The sequence below is a fragment of the Protopterus annectens genome, chromosome 7.part0, assembly GCF_019279795.1.
Source record: "Protopterus annectens isolate FY-2018-M chromosome 7.part0, PAN1.0, whole genome shotgun sequence".
Classification (NCBI taxonomy): domain Eukaryota; kingdom Metazoa; phylum Chordata; order Ceratodontiformes; family Protopteridae; genus Protopterus; species Protopterus annectens.
This window is the reverse complement of record NC_056739.1, coordinates 740,663,651-740,683,794: the sequence shown is the minus strand read 5'-3', so window position 1 is coordinate 740,683,794 and position 20,144 is coordinate 740,663,651. Positions and strand designations below refer to the sequence as shown.

Here is a 20,144-nt window from a genome sequence, read left to right as displayed (position 1 = left end):
AGTTTTATTATCCTAAGATAAATACAGCCTTCCACTTACTACTTCTGCCACAGCAAGAACAGTCTGTGGATTCACCACATAGGCTTCTCACAGTGAGATCTCGTCCAAGTTCTCATAAAAGCAAAATGGCTCCAAATCACAATGAAAGGCAAGCTATTTCAGTCCTTCCTGTTCAAATAGCTTAAGCTCAAATCATAACCCACCCCTGTCAGTAAGTAACTCCTTCACTCTTCAGAACAGTCTTAGATCTTACTGTAATGAGGTCACTGTCCTGGGATCCTCACGCACTAAACTAAATATAAATGACTATTCCTTTTGGTCCTTGAATTGAAACTGTGGGGATCCCTCTCATTCTCCCACAGGAATAGCATTTGCTAATCTGCGTCTTAGTTTCACTTTTCTAATTAACTAACGATCTATGTACCCTTCTGTGTGCAATTTACAATGAAAATGAGCATTTCTGAATTCTCTGCCTGCGCTTTCTTAACATGCACTACAACTTAAAATACACCTGGGTTATGCTAAAAACTGATCTTTTGTAGATCATTCATTACATAACCTCAGTTAAATCATAATTACCTCAAAAATAAACCCATAAGAATGCGTAAAAGAAATGCTTTAATATTTAATGCGAGTATGACTAATCACATATTGTTTTATGCAACTTAGTAAGTCTTTTAGTCTAAAAGTCTAAGTTTTAATTTGCTTATTAGGTCACTGAGGTTTGGAGTAGAATCTGGCTGCAAAAGAAAATGAATGTAACTGATTTATAAGTATACTGCTATTCTCTACAACAGTATTGGACTAACATAGTTATAACATTTATAGTCATTGTCTTTACTTAAAGATATTAAACATTGAAATAGCAAACCAGTAGAATACTGGTATATATTGGAAGTTGAAAAGGATCCTTGCAGTGGCGTCGTGGCTTAGTTGGTTAAAGCGCCTGTCTAGTAAACAGGAGATCCTGGGTTCAAATCCCAGCGGTGCCTTTTCTTCAAGGTTGTCACACAGACATCTCAATACCAATTTGCATACTGGCTCTTTGCAACTTCTGTTAAACATTCTCTGTAAATCACTTTCCCATATCACTGCAATTACTGTTAAACCTGCTGTACAGATCTTTGTATACATTACATTTGTTTGCAGTCCTTTATCTTTGGCAGCAGTATTTCTGTGTGTTCTATGGCAGCTGACAAACGTGGTACCCTTCTCCTTGCAGATCAGATTACAGCTGCAGCAAAGGATTTTACTTTCTGACTGGGTCATCTTCCAGAACTTGTATTTCGTATGCTATGCCACAGAAAGGCTTTAATGTAGTTATATTTTCCAAGCTACAATATAGACAGGTTTGAAATGGCTTTAGAATTCAGCCACATATTTTTTTCAAGCTACAATATACTACATATAAGATTGAAGCAGCTTTGTTAATGTTACGTATAGGTAAATCCTTTAGCTTCATGAGAATCACACACCCATTATCCTTTGTCTAACATCGCTTATAACCCTCATTTCTGATTAATACTCAGACAGCAAGTACTGACACTGTCAGGAAAAAAGTCTGCCAGGGCAATTTCCCAAATTAAATTCAACAAGGGAAAAAGTATGCTGCTTGTTTAGGTTAAGCACTAAGCTAGGTAAGACCTATGTAAGTCATATATACTATACTTAATATAAATCTCTGAAAGATTATCCATAACTACAGACAAAAAAATCATACTTTCAGTTAACATTTAGATAGCAATGACTAAAGGAGTTAAGAAATTATTTGGAGCTATGTTTCTGTGGTGCAATTGCTTAGTGTGTTTGGCTACTAACCAAAAGGTTGGTGGTTCAAGCCCACCCAGGGATGCATAGTTTGATGATTATCATTATTTTTTTTTGAATTTCAGAATTCAGCACAACTCTCACTGTTTATTTCTTCCAGAATCAGGTACAAATTTAGAAATAATTAGGGACACTTTTTTAAAAATACATTAATGCTATTAACTTGAAAAGTTGACAGAATGAGCGACAGTGAAGTAAAATAAATCTATAACTCTAATTATTGTCATTGTTTACTAAGTGTAATTCATCATCTTTTCTCTTAAAATCAATGGTATCAGATGAAATTAAGTGGAACATAGAAAATACTGAGCCAAAATCAGGGACAATTATGGAATTCAAAACTGTATAGAAATCTGGCAGAACAAAATTTAAAAAGATAAACTTGCATAGACCCTGTCTCTGTGGTGCAACGCCACCCAGGGACGTGCATTTTTTTTTTTAAGAATTCAGAAGCTGTGCAGAAACCTGGCAGCATAAAACACAGAGTGTTAAAGGTAGACCAAAGAACAAGAGTGTAAGTTTCACATATAACTGGCAGAACCAACTACAAAGAGTATCAAAGACAGATTGGGGAATGTTGTGCTTTCCTTCAAAAGCTTTATCATTAGTGATTATATTATCCCTTCACTTCTATGATTCTAACAGTGCCTGTGTGTGCGTGTGTGTGTGTGTCTGTGTGTCTGTGTATGTGTGTGCGTGTGTGTATGTGTGTGTGTGTGTGTGTGTGCGTGTGAGCGACCATGTGTGCACTTGTGATTTGACTTTAAAACACAATAAATGATTCATTTCACTTCGCAGATACCTAGTAAAATACCTGAGATCAGGGGTGCTGGAAGATGCTGAAGGCTGGTGGGGGGAAGGCAAACAGGGCACTTTGTGATCTAAAAAGGCCGTATTTTAGATGTGTACTGATAACTCTGACACAATATGTATGACGTATAAATATGCTTTACATTTGGAATATCTGCACTGAAGTTTCCTAGAAATGAAGCTAATGTTGCAGCTGCATGGTTTATGATCCAGGAGTCATATATCTGAAAATTAGAGAGAAAAGTGCAGTAGTGCTATAACACACTTACCCCTGTCACACAGAGGGAAACCACCACAGAAGCGTGGTGGGAGGCTGTTAAACACTTTACTGGGACTTTAGAAAAAAGCCCAAATTAAGTGTTTAACAGCTTTCCACAGGTCTTTTGTGGTGATTGCTCTTAGTGCTCTACTGTGCAGGGTCAGTGCTAGCATTTTGGGGGCCCCCAGCAAGTTTCAAGCTGGGGGCGCTACTCAGGAGAATATAAAGAATGACCATATTACTGTTACACCCCCTTCCCTGTCAAGCTCATCCAGCACCATCTTCTGCTCACTATAGTGTTACTACATTCAAATCATTAAGAACTGGTGTGCTAAGGTACATAAACTGATCGGCATTTAGTACCAATGTTACATTATGACAAGCCCCTGTACCACAGCAAGGTAGCCACTCACACACTGACTGGCATTTACTACCAATGCTACATTATGACAAATGCCTGCAGTACAGCAAGGTAGCCACTCAGAGGTGCACACACACACACACACACACACACACACACACACACACACACACACACACACACACACACACACACACACACACACACACACACACACACACACACACACACACACTACATGCTCAACTGCCCAGATTTTCACAGAATGTCCAGATTTGACTCACTTTTGGTCTGTTCCTCAAAATTTGTAGTTTTATGGATTTTTTGTGGCAAATCAGTGAGAGTTGAATTCACTAAATAATGACAGGCATTTTGGTTTTGCTTTATATCCTTCAGAAAATGCATGGTAAGACAAGATCATTTATTCTAGCAAGTTATAAGATTAATATTTAAAATGTGTCCCAATTTTTAGGGCTGTATCCCATTATCTTTGGCTTTGTCCAGATTTTTTTGTGCCAAGAGATTGAGAGCTATGACTGAATGGCATTTTGCAGCAATGTTGTTACATTATGACATGCCTCTGTATCGCATCAAGGTAGCCAGTCCCACAGATGTACCCGCACTGACTCCCACACACAACACAGGCACACAAGACAAATGCAGTTGCAACATTCTCAAGACCCTATTCATGCTCTCAACCTCTCAGCACAATAACTACAGACAAAGCAAAAAAATCATAGAACAAAGCCATAGCATCACAGATAGTTATAAAACATTGTCGGTGTACACAGTACTAGCATAACAGGGTTTGCATTAGCATACATTAAACATCAATACATTCTGCAACATTCTCACAGCTGTTAATTCCCCCCAACATTAGGCATTTTAAACAATGTACTTTTGAATTAATAAAAATGGTAGAACATGTTTTGCAGTAGCATGCATTGCGTGAACCCGCATTTTTGATGAGGAACAGAACAAAATACAAGGCAACTATCTAATTGTGTATTAACATGTATCAAGATAGCAGAACATTCTGTAGAATGCTCACAGCCCCTAAACCCCAATGTCTTAGCACAATAATTCTGGATGAAGTAGAACAATAAAAACAAGACAAAGGGATAACACTAACAACGTGTTTATACACTGAGTGGCCAAAGTTTAAGAAAATAAAAAATATCAGGCAAACACCTTGCAACATTCTCACAGCCCCCAACCACGCTCCCAAACTCTCAACACCATAACTACAGACAAAAACAAAAAAGTATCATAAAACAAAGTTATAGTTATAAACATTACTGGTATACACAGTACTAACATAACAGGGTTTGCATTAGTATACATTAAAACAGCTATACATTCTGCACCATTCTCACAGCCGCTAACTCCACCTCCCAACCGCTCAACACAATAATTCAGGACAAAGCAAAAAGTTATAGAACAAAGCCATTGCATCATAGATAGTTGTAAAAATTGCTGGTATACACAATAAAATGCTAGCATAACAGGGTTTGTACTGGCATACATAAAAACAACATCTGTATATTCTGTTGCATTCTCACAGCCACTATTCCCCCACTTCCAATCTTTCAGCACAATTATAGACAAAACAAAATTATATACAAAACAAAAATAAATTATTCTTATGTAAGCCTGACTAAAAAGACTATATCAAATCTAAACATTAATTATTACAGCAAACCTCCCTTTCTCAATCTCTTAGCAGAAGAATTCTGAACAAAAATAAAATAAAACTGTTACAACCACAGCCCCTCACCCCCATCCTATTAGCACAAAAACTTTGCCCCAAAAGGTCATGCAATCATCTCCCTAGGTTACCTCACCCCTCCCACTAAAAAGTTAAAAATAAACCCAAAAACTTACCTTTTATGTAGTTGATAAAAGGCTGCTACTAATCCTCTGCTCCCTTTTCACAATTGTAAACTGACCTTCTGCTTACTTCTCTTCCACAAAGCCCAGATTAGCTCAGTCCTTTTAAACTGCCCTTAAAAAGACAGTTGTTCAGACCTTTTAGAAACTGCCCTTACAAGTGCAGTTGAAAATAGCTTGGCTTGTTCAACAACCACAATCACTCCTGGAAAGCTTGAATCCACTGTCTGTCCAGCCCACTCCCATCTAGAGGTTGCATGTGCTCACAATCATTTATTACCCTAGATATGCACCCTACATGTCCAGTCATGGGTGTCAGAAGTAGAGGCATACCACAAGGTCCTGTTGGAGACAAGAAGAGAAGGCACCATGGGTTACGTATCAATTCTCACCTGTACAGAAAAGGGGAATTACTTCATTAATCTTCTCAGAAGACCACAAAACTGACTGGAAATAATGTGAAAACAAAATGGTATGGAAAACAATAGCATACACTGCCATAAGTTCTTATAATCAAATGGAGTACAGTACAAAGCTTTGTTTGTTCTCTGTGCAAGAACATCTCAGTGCTATGCCTTCATCCAAGTCCTGATTTAAAAGTCAAGGCAAGTTAAAAATTCTTTTGATTCAAGCAACCACCTTTGGAATGCCAGTTCCTAAAGGTTAATCTCAGCAAAAATAATCTGCACATCTCAGTTTATCCATTGCAATGAAAAACTGAGCTGGATAGTGCCTTAATACGACAATTCTTGCAGATATCCATAAAAATCTAGGAATGTTCCTATGAAAGAGGGAGGGCACCCAAGCTCATAGGTGATTTTGATCATCATTAGTTGCCCAATTTTAGCCAACCACTACTGCACACTATAAGATATTTCCTCACAGACAGTGGACACTTTCAACACTGCCAGAAAACCATTAGCCTTTAATCCTTCCAATGCATGTTATAAACCACCTCAGCAGCATTTCCCTATCTATGGAAGAGGGGATCACAAACTCTTGAAGGAAGTTTTAACCAGCTCAAGGGTTTCACCACCCAGCCAGTTAATTCTCAGACCTGACATGAATACCAAATTCAAAACATGAGATTTTAATTTGTAGTAGAAATTAAGGGTCTATATTATAAGCGCGAATGCTTAGGTTGTCGAATACGGCATGATCAACACCTATTAAGCGAAAGCACAATTCACTTAAACCTCAAAATGCGGAAATACAGATGACCGAATTGTTTTGTTTGGCCAACACCGTTCCACCCAGTGACAAAAATAAAACATACTTCCCACTATACCGCTCGCTACATACCACCCACCCAAATAAAATAAATAAACCATATACATACAGTAACCTAAACCCTACTACTAACCCTACACTAACCCTTACATACATTACTATCTATGCAATTACCTTAACCCGCACCCTAACCTTAAGGTCCATAACTATCGCACACTTACCTTACAAAGCTATACCACAGAAGTTCACAAAATTTGTATTGTTTCAATCTTTGATGTTAGCCAGAAGTGCACTTCACAGCACCCACAATGTGCCCAGTAATAAATGGCGTTACATGTATTGGTAGCATATCTTAATATGATTACAAATTCTTTTTATAAGGCCCATTGCTCCTACTACTATAGGAACTGTTTGGGTATCCCTCTTCCATATTACTCTAATTTCTGCTGCATATCTTGGTATTTTATTACTTTGTGTCTCTCTGTACATAAGACAAGGTAGGCCACTGGGTGTAGCAATTTCAATGACCAAAGCTACTCTTGTCTTCTTTTCATGGACTACTATATCTGGTTTTCTCACATCTAGTTTTTGAACTGTTGGTAATGGGTGATCCCATGTGATATAAACTTCATCTATTTCTGCGATACTTTGTGGCTCATGTTTCCATTGTTTTCAGCTACTTTGATATTCTAATGTTTGCACAGTCCCCAATGCAACAGTCCTGCCATGTTATTACGCATTTCAGTATACAGTCCTTCTGCCATTAGTATATCACAACCAGCAACAAGATTTGCGACTGTTTCCAATTCTGTTTTATAAAACCTACATTCATCTGTTTCTCCCACACGTTCAATGGACTTTGTAAACCATTGTGTATGAAGTCTCCTGTCTTGGACCGCTAATATTAATCTTTTGTCTTTTGGTTTATATTCATCTCTCCTTAACCATTCCTGCATTTGATCCTGATCAACATGAGACTGTTCTAAAAGATTTCTATACTTGCAACTATATTTATGCATTTTCCCTTATTTCTTGCCTTCTCATCTAATTCTTCACTTTATATTCTTTCTTTTGTTTTTTGGCACATTAAGTTGCTGCCTGATTTTTATCTACTTCTGGTTTCATTTCCATTCTGCTTGACACCAACATACTTCTACTAGACTAATCAGAGAAGTCATCTTAGACTTATTCTCCTCATTCTTTAAAACGTCCGCTATATGTGGATCTTGTGAGGTCAGCAGATATGTATGCAGTCCTACAGTTGCATATCTATTCATGTAATCAATTTCAAGGAGGCCTATACCTCCTTCAAAAACGAGAATATATAGTCTTGGTATACATTGATTTTTATAAATCTTTGATGAGCATGAAGCATCTCTCTTGTTTTCCTGCCAAGTAATCCAACACCTTTTGAGGTCAATTATTCCAAAACTGTATGTTAGGACAAATTGAGTTATAGCTTGAACTTTGTACCTAGACGTCAATGCTGTTTTCAGGATTAATTTAAGTCTTCTAAAATATTCCTAAGTTTTATTCACATTTGTTCATGTTTTATTGTTGATCCTTCATCAATTCCCAAATATTTATACACTCTCTCTTGCTCAAGTTCTTTTATATCACATTCTTGTCCCAGACTGATGTTTTCTTGGTGCTGCAGCTTTTCTGCATTCTGTTTAGTTGCATCCTGTGTCATCCGTTGCTCCTTCACATAGGAACTCGCTGGCCTATCAATCCACAACATTGACTGTGTCAGAGTTACCACAGTTTCCTGTTCCTTCCCTTGCTGTGCAATTCCAATTGAACTTTTGTACTGGTTTCCTAAGGAAGGCTCCAAAGTATTTTCCTATGGAATCTGATCAGATGGTTCCTGCTCCGCTGATTTCTCCTTTAATTGGTGATCCATTGCTCTATCCTACTGTGATGTTATCAGAGTTAGATTTTCTACACTAAATCCTTCATTTCGCAGGTGCTCCATAGCCTCAGTTTCTGTTTCTTTAACTTCCCCATTACTAATCTGCTTTTCTTCCTTTCCTCTTTGTTTTATTTTTTTGTATTATAAAATTTTCCATATCCAGATGCCTTTGCCTGTATTTCTCTTCAAATTTGCTTTCTCCTTTGCATAAATATTGCACCATATTAAATCTCTTTTTCTTTCCTATGTCCATATTTCTTCGTCAGATGTCTTCTACTCCTTCTGTTTCTCCTTACTTCGGGACTTATTGTTCCACCATGCTGGGATATGACCTGTGTTAGAGTTTCTATACTAAATCCTTCACTTCACAGGTATTCCATAACTCCCAACTTCTATTTTTTAACTTCTGCTTTACTAATCTTCTGTTCTACATTCCATCTTTATGAGCTTTTTTTTGTATTGTGAAATTTTCAACATCTGGATGTCTTTGCCTGTATTTCTCTTTGCATATCTTTGGGATGGCTTTTTTGTATTGATTAATTTGGCTTTCTCCTTTAAATAAATATACTGCACCATATCAGCTTTTTCTTGCTTTCCCATGTCCATATTTCTTTGTTATACCATTCAAAAATCTCTAGATTTTGTTCTTTATATTTTTGCACTTCCTGAGTTGCTCCTTTTTCCTAATGGCCTAAGGTTTCTTGGTCTATATAATGCTTTTTATAAATCTGTTGTATTAATTAACACAGATTTGTATTAGAAGCTTCTGACAGTTTTGCTTGTGCAAATATTTCTTTTATCTAATTTCTCTCTTAATCTTTTTGTATGCCTTCTGTCTGGAAATTCCAGGCTTCTTGCATAATAGTAACAATACATCATTTCTTTCTTATCCTCAATAGTTCACTCTGTCATCTTTATGGCTCTTTTTTTGGCCTATCAGTTTTTGTGATTTTTGTGGGCTGCTACTTCTATCTACAACAGGGGACCATCTTCCCCCTGGGCCTGGCCTAGCCCCATTGTAGAAATGTTTCCATGTCTTGAGGATTCTACACTGTCATTTTTTCCCCAGTCCTGGCATCAGTGTGCTTACCAGGACTGGGCATTTTATTTTTTAACCTGGGTCTTGTGCACCCAGCTATCTTTTTTATTTTTAACCTACTTCTGTCCATGATATATGGGGTTCCTATTAAATGATCGAAGACGCATTCTTTTGAATGCGTCTTGATCGAACTTGAAAGCACGAAAAGGCAAAATAGCGAAACGACATATAAAATTCTTTCCCTGGGAAAGAAATCGCTTGGCCGCTTCCGTTACTTTGCTGTTTTCGTGACTGTAGTGCGATCTTGGAGTTGATATATTTAAGTAGGGAGTGTGGGGGGCACAGCCCCCCACATCGGGGGATGTGGGGGATGAAGCCCCCCACTTTATGTAATGTTTTAAAATTTTTTTTTTGTTTTGTGGAACAGCGATTTTTTTTCCCCTTTGAAAAAAATGGCAGTTCTAAGCATTCGAGATTGTAAGCTTTCGCTTACATGGGTTCGATAAATCATCATTCACTTTTTTAAGTGTTCGATGATTTAACATAGACCCGATATATGCTATATAAAATACAGTCTATATATCAGTGTTGTTTTGGTGAGATTGTGTGAAAAACAGGGTCCACCTGGTGAAGGTACTCACCAAAACTTGAGGATGAATTCAATTCCAGCAATACTTCTCTCCTTTGCTTGCTGATTTACATCTTTCCATTTGGACCCCTTATTACTACTATATAATAATAGTATAGTATACAATACTATAAATTTCTCCAACTATTAAATCATTGTCATATAACTTGCATCTATCTTAACCAAAGTTTCCATATTATGTCTAACTTGGTATAATTAAACTGTATTTGTTATTCTTTTGTATTATTTTTAAAAAGCTATACAATATTGTTTTGTATTACTTTGGAGCTTTTCTCCCAAGCTTCTGATGCAAATGGGCTCCTACTCAGTTACTTTTTTTTGTCAACTTTGATCATTATGTCTTGGGCACAATTTATATCTTCCTTGAAACAAAAAATAAAACTGGATTTCTTTAGTTAGGATTTTTGTCCAGGTTATAACTGTAGCAAAAGGATGGGTGAAAGCTCTAAAATGTACCTCCCATCATCTAGAGTCCCAAACAGCCTCCAGAATCTCAGCTTATTATTTCCTCTACAGTTATTACACTGCACTCTTGGCCATTTAAGGAGTGGTGAAAGGATGCAGGAAGAAAATAAAGAGCAACAAGGAATTTCTTTCATTAGCCACAATTTTTGTTCAGGTCATCTTTGGCTCAAAAGGTTTAAAATGCAACTGAGAACCCATTGGGTTTGGGGGAGGGGCTGAGACCGCTGGCTTCATTTGATTATTTCCTCCTCATTTATTATGCTGTAATCTTAGCCATTTGGGATATATTAAAACAATGCAGGAACAATCTGAAGAGTTCAACAAACTGCAGGAAAGCAAACAACAAAGAAGTTATCTTAATGGTGTCATAAGACCAAGATAGCAGGAATGCAGGGGGCGCAGTAGGGGTGTGCCGGGGCCCATAGAGTCCTTTTCCTAGGGTTTCATTTCACCAAAGGTCAGACTCAAAATATTCAGTACTGCTAGGGACTGCCACATTTAAGGACATCAGACAGCTTATCAACAAGGTTTGTTATTCTCCATAAAACATTTTAGAACACTGTAACATCTGGATAACAAAAAAAAAAAAAATCCGCAAGATGTTTGGTTTTGTCAGATTTCTGGTATACAACAGTCTTTTGACAGTATTTGTACAGCTATATATCATATAATATATACCACAGCTGCATAATAGTATTAAACATGCCCTTACAGATACGCTCCTCAAGCTGTTTAACTTAAGTTTAGTTATTGGCTTTCGATGAGTTGCTCACTGCAGTGGAGATACCCCACCATAAGGCTGACCTTACAGCTATACTGGGTAGTTACAATCCTATCGGCCTCATTTGCAAAGCTATGGGGTGTATTATAGCTCATAAACCTCAAACTGTGACATGAAGACCCTTGTTTTTAATGACCCCCAACAGTTTGGCTTTATGAAGGGTAGATCCCGTCTAACCTGATAAACTTTTTCAAAAGGGTTACAGAGGCTGTAGATGGTGACCATGCAATGCATGTGGTGTATCTTGACCTGATGAAAGACTTCAACACCATTCCCCATGCAGGCATCATACAAAAGCTTATTGCTTTAAAAATCAACCCCATATGTGGTAAAATAGATAGCAAATTGGCTGAAAGACAGAGCCCACACATTGCGATTTGCAGGTGCCTCATCAGTAAGTATGAATGTGACCAGTGGTATCCCCCTCAGGGCTTAGTACTGGAACATCTCCTTTTTGGTACTAACTTCTCTGATCTTCAAGTGGAGAACCAAGAGCTCTGGCTAACAAATTTTGCAGAAGACTGCTAACTGGAAGTTGTTGTTAAGTCATCCTATGACACCCAAACTCTTCTGCATGAATTCTCCCTAATAAACTCTTGGTGTACTAAAAATGAGCTCAAACTACATGCTAAATAGTGTAGCTATCACTTTTGGTAAATAACCCTCCCTTCATTATACTGTACAGCCATCATGCAACTACAAAATAAAAAAAATTGTCAGGGACCTAGATACGTGGGCTGATAGCTCCCTCTCTTTTGACCATCATGTGACAACAGTTGTCAGGAAATCCTTTTATTTAGGCTACCTCTTTGCTAAAGCAATGTCCTCATGGTCTAAAGAGGTAATCATACCCTTGTTTATAATTGACATTGATCAGGACAATTATTATGTGCAATGCCCCCTTTGGGGTGTTAAACATATCAAACAATTAGCAAGACCCTAAAGGTTTTTAACCAAAAAGATCAGAGGCCTAAAATCTATGAGCAATGAAGATATGCTGGAAGCTCTATCCCTTTACCTAGTGCCTTAAAGACTTGTGAGGGGAGATCTGTCTGTCTTGCTTGCCTACTGCACCATTAGACACCCAGTTGTCCTGGATCTCCTGTTTCTCCACAAGTCCAATATCTCCACCAATACTAGAACCAGGGACCTAAATCTTCACCAAAAATAAATACTGCACAGTGGAGAGGCATGCTTTTACAGCAGCACCTTCCAAAGCTTTGGAACAAACTTCCCCTACATGTTAAGCAGTCTAAAGCACTATCTTACTTTAAACACAAACTAGTGGCTGGATGGGTAGCCACAAATTTACTCAGAATTTTATTGGTATGGTGTTCCTGGAAAAAAAGAGGTGCTGCAAGAGGGAGGGAGGAAACTGGAGAAGGATGAATGTAGGCAAAGAGAGGTATTCAGTGGTCACAGTTTTGCCTCTGTTGTCAAATGTTCCACTCCTCAGGCTTGATTCTGAATGCAGACTCCAGGTGACACATGTAGATGTTGTATGTCTCTGTCACCAAACCAACACACAAAAAATGCTTTTCAAGTGCTCATATTTGTTCTACTTTATGATCCAGCGTAAGTAGGTCTGAGCCTGCTGGCAACCAAAACTGTGTAATGGCAATGGTTTCTAGAATTGTTAGACAGAAGGGATGCACTGAAAAGACTGGAGGGATTCCCAGCATAGAAGTGGTTCCCAGCAATGACTGTTGGGTTGCATTCATTTATGTTGTTTATGAGATTTGGCCAACAGTACAGGTTTCAACTGTGCCTTCACACCCTCTGGACTTGTGTATAAAAGAACACTGGCAAGGTGTTGGGGTATCTGACTTGCTGTATTTCATCCTGGTCAGGCTCTAGCAGTCTTATAATCCAACATCTTGCAGCATGGTCCAACCTTTACTTCTGATGTTACAGGCAATGAGCACAAAATTTACCAGCTCCTCCAGTACCATCTTTTGAGCATGTGTACATGCCTGAAGACTGACACAGACATACTTTTTGTTAGTAGAACACCAGTGGCTAAAGGAAAAAAAATAACAACCGTAGGTAGTTGTAGTACACCCAATTAGCAAATTTAGCTGCTAACTGAAAGGAAATGAACCAACTCAGTCTGAGGCCTCTGACTACTGAGTGACCTTAAAGTGTGCTGTTCTGCTATTGGCCAGAGGGTCATTTCAAATTTTTTCAAAGTTTTCAGCTTTGTTGTAAATTATTCAAATCTCCCCAGTGCTGCTTATGACACACTTTCAGGTAGCCAAGCCCTGGACAGATGAAGATCCTTCAAACCTTAATTTTCCCTATAAAACTGACCTCATAAACTCCTTGAACACTTAGTGCTCACTAACTGAGTGAAGAGACCCTGGGTTGTGTGAGGGTGCATTTTGTTCTTTGAGTGTATACTTAGATTGTTTGTTTTACTCGGATAATACTCCAGGAAACACACTCTAAACTCCATTGATACTAGCCCTGCAGGCTGCAGCCTGAGATAGTAAACATCTGGAACCATGGACCTGCCCTTTCCAAATGTCTCAGTAGCCATCTTAGTTGAAAAGGGTGTTTCCTGAGGCAATGTAGTAATTGTCTCATGTTTTCTGACAACTACTCGGTACTTAAATGAACTGACACAGGATATGAAAGATGTAGTTATATAGTGACTCCGGAGGCAGAGCTCTCACCTAAGACCACTACAATCAGCGAGCAAGTTATCAGTAACACAAGACACCACACCATACCTCTCAATATAGACCTAGCATATACGCAGAGAACCTTGAAAGTGACCTACCCAAACCACAAAGGCCATCTAAATGCAAAACAAGAAACAAGTCCCATCAGCAACCTCACATAGCACACTGCTCAGGAAGCACCCATCATGAAACATGCATCCAAGACTCACACTGCCTCAACTCTAAAGCCCAGAAGGCAAACCTCCACACAGTCCATCATTCTAGTTATAGCTAACACAATTGCGAGACACACTGATGAACTACTCACCAGGCTGAGTGAGGAGACGGTAACTGCCTATCAGGCACCAGGATTTGCCACATCACATGTGCATTCAAGTCCTTGTGTACATATATGACATAGTCATAGTACATGTGGGAGTAAATAACTTGAGATGTGCCTCCCTGGACTCTATGAAGAAACATGATGGAGCTATCAGAATGCATCAGAGGCATATATCAGCCTAGCCTTGAGCAGCATTTTACCATCACAGAGAATAATGTCACAATTCAAACAAAATATTGATTTCAGCAGCTGGCTTAGCTTCTGGTGCCATTTAAAGGGGGTCCTACATCTATACACCTGGGAGGAGATGGTGGACAGTCCAAACTCCTTTGCCAGGGAAGGCCTGCACCTATCACTCCCCAAGCCTTTTGTATATTAGCCAAAACATTCTGTACCCTCAGTGTGCCTTTTTTTAGGCAATGTCAGTCTTCAAAACCATCCAACTTAAAACAGAATCCAGATAAAATAAATATTTTGTTGCTCAAAGCTAGGAGACTAAACAGAAAAAAAAAACAATCCCTACAGGAACCCCTTACCCTGGAATGCATCCATACATGCAGTGTCACAGAGACTTGGTTCAAGTCCATTAAGACCATCCCATCAGTGCATTGCTGTGGGACTTACCATGTGTTCAGGCCCATCGGACTACATGAAGGCACTAAAAGTGGTGGTGTCTCAACATTCATTAAACAAAATGTCACCTCTAGACATATCAGGACAACGATCTGGAATTCCTTCATGTCCAATTTATCATTAATAAAAACCCTTATCAGATCACAGTTAACTATAGGCCTCCACTATATCCATCTTGGTCCATATTTCCTACCTGACTAGCATGGCATCCCTATGCATTGAGGCAAACACTATTTTCCGAGGGGACTTCAACTACCCCTCCATTAATTAAGAGACTTATACATCCCCTGACATATCCATCCATCCATCCATCCATCACCTCTTTTTCCCTGTTTTTGCACATGGGGTCAGGGTGGACCAGTTAGTCTGCACCCCAACTAGTGGATGACAAAATCCCAGGCTTGGTCCTTACCAATATTTGGCAGTTCTGTTCCTTACCAACTGTAACATCCTTTCTAGTCAAATCTGACCATAAATCATTCACATTTACAATAAGATTGAAATCATAGGCATCCCCCAATACCTCAGTATTCAGGGATTATTCTAAGGTTAATAAAACGAAGTGTTGACCTGGCTAAATTCAATATCTCCTCCAAACCTGATGACCTCATTGCATATGCAGAATACTTTAGCATCAAATTCAATGCACATGTAAGTAGTTGCATAGAGACATCTGCCCCCCCCCCCTCCAAAGTAAATACAGTGCCAGATTTAAAAATAAACCCTGATGGTAGAACCAAACATAAATAGGCTCTGCAACAAAAGAAAAAAAAATCTCATTGCATGATAAAGTAAATGTAAGTCCTAATACACACAAAAAATACTCTTGCAAAACTTAACTAGTAACTCCGGTCCTTGATCAAATCAACCAAAGATGGATATTACGTAAAAATAGTCACCCAGGCAAAAGACAACCACAAAGCCTTCTTTAACTGTGTTAGAAACATCAAAAACACCACTCAGCATTGCACAGAGCTAATAAAGAAACATCAAAAACACCACTCAGCATTGCACAGAGCTAATACTAAATTATACCGCCCACACCCAGAGGACGTAGACAATCTCTAGAGGTTAAATTTAGCTCAAATTTCACCTCCCTCTCCCACTCAACATTCCCAGATCCCATATCCACAACTACAAACCCCCAATCTCTCAAGAGCAAGTTCTCAAGGTGTTGTCCAAGGTCAAGAACACTGCTTCTATGGGGCTGGATTACATACCAGGATGCCTCCTGGCCAGCCTGAAACAGACCTGTCAAAACCCCAACACTCGCTGTTCAGTATCAGCTGCCAAACAGGTTATGTGATGGTTGACTGGAGGATGGCAACTGTCAAACCCCTGCAGAAAGATGAGGTATTGGCCAAGCCAGGAATTTATAGACCCTTAAGTCTGATCAGCCTCATCTGTAAAACTATGCAAAGGATCTTCATGGAATTAATAAATAAGGACATAGGCAACCTATAAACCATGCACCCACGACAATTTGGTTTTGTCAGGGGCAGATCCTGCTGACTTAATCAGGTTGGCTTCTTCAAGAAAGTTATTGAAGCAATAGCAGAGGGAAAATCAGTACACCTGGCCTATCCAGATATCACAAAGGTGTTCAACACCATCCTATTAAAGTATTGCCAGTAAACTTTCCCAGATAAATGTTAATCCATATGTAGCTCATTGGACAGATAATTTTCTCACAGACAGAACCCAGGAAATTATGGTGGGTGGCTTCATCTCCTCCAAAAGACATGTCACTCGTGGAATACCTTAGGGGTTTGCCCTTCGGCCATGCCTCTTTGGTGTTTACTTCTCGGAAGTCAAAGATAATGTTAAGGCTTATGGATGACCAGATTTGTTAATGACTGTAAACTAGATGCCATTATAACTCTCCAGAAGACACCAATATCCTCCAAGAGGACCTTTCTAAACAAATAATATCAAAACCATGGACTAAAATAAATGTAAAAAGTGTGTAATAGTTCATAGGTAGGTACTAGGCTATCGGCCCTAGGACCCATACAAGCCTAGCCAAAAAATTTACCCTGGCTTTCGCCACCCAAGAAAATTATTTTCCTGTGCCCCTGACAAGCAGAGCCACAGAAGTGATCCCCGGGGTGAATTTCCCATTTCCCATCCAATCATCAAGATTTTTCTTGAAGAGTGCTAATGAGGAGCTCTGCTTGACATAGATAGGTAGTCTGTTCCAGAGTATGGAAAGTCTCTGGGACAGGAATCTATCCCTCCAGCATGTTCTGTTTATTGTGGTGACAAGGTTTAGGTCCCTAGAGCGTGTAGCTCGGACGGATTGGGATTTCTTTAAGTGGAGCATGTCCAACAGCTCTGGGTTTGACATAGCTTTGTATGTTAGGCAGAGATCACCCCTGAGTAGGCGATATGTGATGGAGTAAAGCTGTCGTTTTTTGAGACTGTCTGCATAGGGCATCTGTTTGAGGCCAGTAATCCTCTTTGTGAGGTATTTCTGTGGTCTTTCCAGTTGCTGTAGATGTCTTGTGAGGTACATACCAAAAGGGGCGTTGTACTCTATAATGGGTCTAATGAGTGATGAGCAGAGGGGAACAATGACCTCTTTTTTTCTGGATGAGAATCGTTTTGTGATGAGATGAGCCACGTAGAAGGATTTCCTAACCACTGTGGCGATGTGATTATCAAAGGAGAGACTACTGTCCACCTATGTCCCAAGGTCTCATCACATTTTCGGCATTAAGTAGACTACCAGCTATGTGGTAGTTCATGGGTACAGAGTTTTTACCAAAGGAGATGACAATACACTTTTTGGCATTGAGCTTCAGGCCATGGCTTTGACACCAGGTATCTGTCTCAGTGAGGCCCTTTTGTAGTTTGTCCACATCGGTAGGAATTTAGATTATGGCTCCTAGTTTGCAGTCATCTGCAAACTTTGTTAGCCAAAGACCTTCCGTGTTGGCCTGCACCTCAGAGAAGTAGATACCAAACAGAAGAGGACCCAGGACTGAACCCTGTGGTACTCCACTTGTCACTGGTCTGATGTCGGATTTGGAATCCGCTACTTTCACAGTGTGGGTTCTGTCCGTGAGCCATTTGGCAACCCATCTTGTGACATAGGGATTTATAACTAGTTTAGTGAGCTTATCTATAATTCCAGAGTGGGGGATGGTGTCGAAAGCCTTGGCGAGATCTAGATAAGTTGTGTGAACCATTTTACCCTCATCTATGGCTTTGATGACTGCTTCAAAAAAGTCAGTCAGGTTTAGGAGACATGATCTGCCTTTTACAAATCCAAACTGGGTAGGGTCCAGAGTTTGGAGATTACCAATGTCTTTGTTTATGAGTTCCACGATGATATGTTCCATGGCCTTGCAGACCAGGCTCATCAGGCTAATGGGGCGGTAGTTCCTGGGGTCCGTCGTGGCTCCCCCTTTGTGGAGTGGGATAACCGTCGCGGTGCGCCATTCAGTGGGTACAAAGCCTGAGGTGAGGCTATGATTGAACATGGTACTTAGGTAGGGTGCCAGTTCATTCTGTAGTTCATGTAGAACGCAGCCTGGGATATTGTCAGGTCCCATGGATGCTGTGTTCTTGGCTTTGGAGAGTGTGTTTTTTACCTGTGCAACTGTGATTATAGGAACTTTGCATTCTTCCGATATAGAGATGGGCCCTCTAGGGGGTGAGAGGGGGGTAAAGTTAGCACTGAACCTATCTGCTAGGATGTTGGCAATATCAGTTGGTTCTGTATATTTAGTGCCATTGTGCTGTAACTCAGAGCAGATCTGAGTGTTCCCATTTAGATTCTTGACATAGCTATAGAATGCTTTGTGGTTGTCTTTAGAGTCAGTGGCAATTTTGTTTTCGTAACTAGCTTTGGAGGATTTTATGAGGGATCTCAGCTTCTTACTGAGGTTGACCAAGGAGTTCCTCCAGTCATGGGATTTTACTCTTTTTTGCAACAGTTTCTTTCTTCTGTTGTAGAGTTTGTTTATGGCAGAGGACCACCAGAATGGCTTCCTTTTTTTGGAGGATAACATCTTGGTTCTATTAGGGATAGCATGATCCATGCACTCGTGTAAGTGCTTATAAAGTGCATTTGTGTAGGATTCAGCAGTCATACCTCTATTGTCTGTCTGCATGGGTGTCATGAAGTTTGCCACTTCTGTCTTAAGAAGTGTGAAGTTGGCTTTGGAGAAGTTTTTTACGATGGTTTCCCTAATTGGGGGTGGGGGTGGGATGTGGATGTCTAGGCTGATTAGCTTGTGGTCGGATCTGACCAAAGAGGAATTGACCTCTGGTGTGGAACACCGGTTTCCCATGTTGGTAATGACCAGGTCTAGGATATTGCTGCCCCTGGTGGGGGTGTGAATAATTTGATCCAAGGCGTTGGAATTTATGAATTCTAGAAATCGTTGAGCAAAAGAGTTGGTACATGAGTAGTTTTCCCAGTTAATGGTGGGGTAGTTGAAATTGCCCATTATTAGGGTGTTGGGTTGTACCCTAATACTTTCCAGTGTATCAGGAAATGAGGAGTGTAAATCCTGGGGCATGGTGGGGGGGTCTGTAGCAAGCTACAATTTGGATTGCGGTCTTGCCCAGAGTTAGTTGCACTTGGATAATCTCGGATGCATTATGCTGTGCAACTAGCCTGGAGGTGTGGATATCCTTAATGAATATGGACACGCCTCCGCCTTTTAGTGCTTCTTTCTGGGTTAGGTGGCCGAAAGGTGTGGTATGAACTGAAGCCTGGTAATGCTGGGGTGCTCTCTGGAGCTTTGAACCAGGTCTCTGTCACTGCACAGATGTCCATGTTCTACATTTTAAGGAGTGCCTCGAGTGAGTGCATTTTGAGGTTTAGACTTCTAGCATTGAGTAGCATTACCCTCAGATTTTGCTTGCTTGTACCTGTTACGGTGGTGAATATCCTTTGGAAAACAAGGAATGCCATTTAACTATCACACTGAAAACACAACCCTGAATATTGATTCAGTACGTAGGAACCTTGGAAGCTATATAAACAACAAACTGTCCTCCATGTATCTACAACTGTAAGAAACTCCTTTTTAGGACGGTATGGCATCTAGGTCCAGGGATGTGATCATTCCACTGTATTTGGCATTTATTATTACCCCTTCAGCAAGCTACCTGTCAAAACAATTGACACAACTCAGATGCCCACAATGTTTTCTCACCAAGAAAATCAAGAGCATAACTTATAAAAACTACACTGATTATAGGTTCATAGGTTCATAGATTAGTACTAGGCTAAGTGCCCTTGCCATTTATTTTAAGCCCTATGCCCC

The 20,144-nt window shown here is 39.7% G+C and overlaps 1 protein-coding gene and 1 non-coding gene across 2 annotated transcripts in view; one reads left to right on the top strand and one right to left on the bottom strand.

Moving 5' to 3' along the window:
- The window catches only part of STAG3 (stromal antigen 3), a 4,836,058-nt gene that overhangs the window by 4,627,650 nt on the left and 188,264 nt on the right, over positions 1–20,144 (bottom strand). The gene's annotated exons all lie outside the window — the stretch shown is intronic.
- On the top strand, positions 919–992 carry TRNAT-AGU. Its single transcript has one exon. It is a non-coding gene; the product is annotated as a tRNA-Thr (tRNA).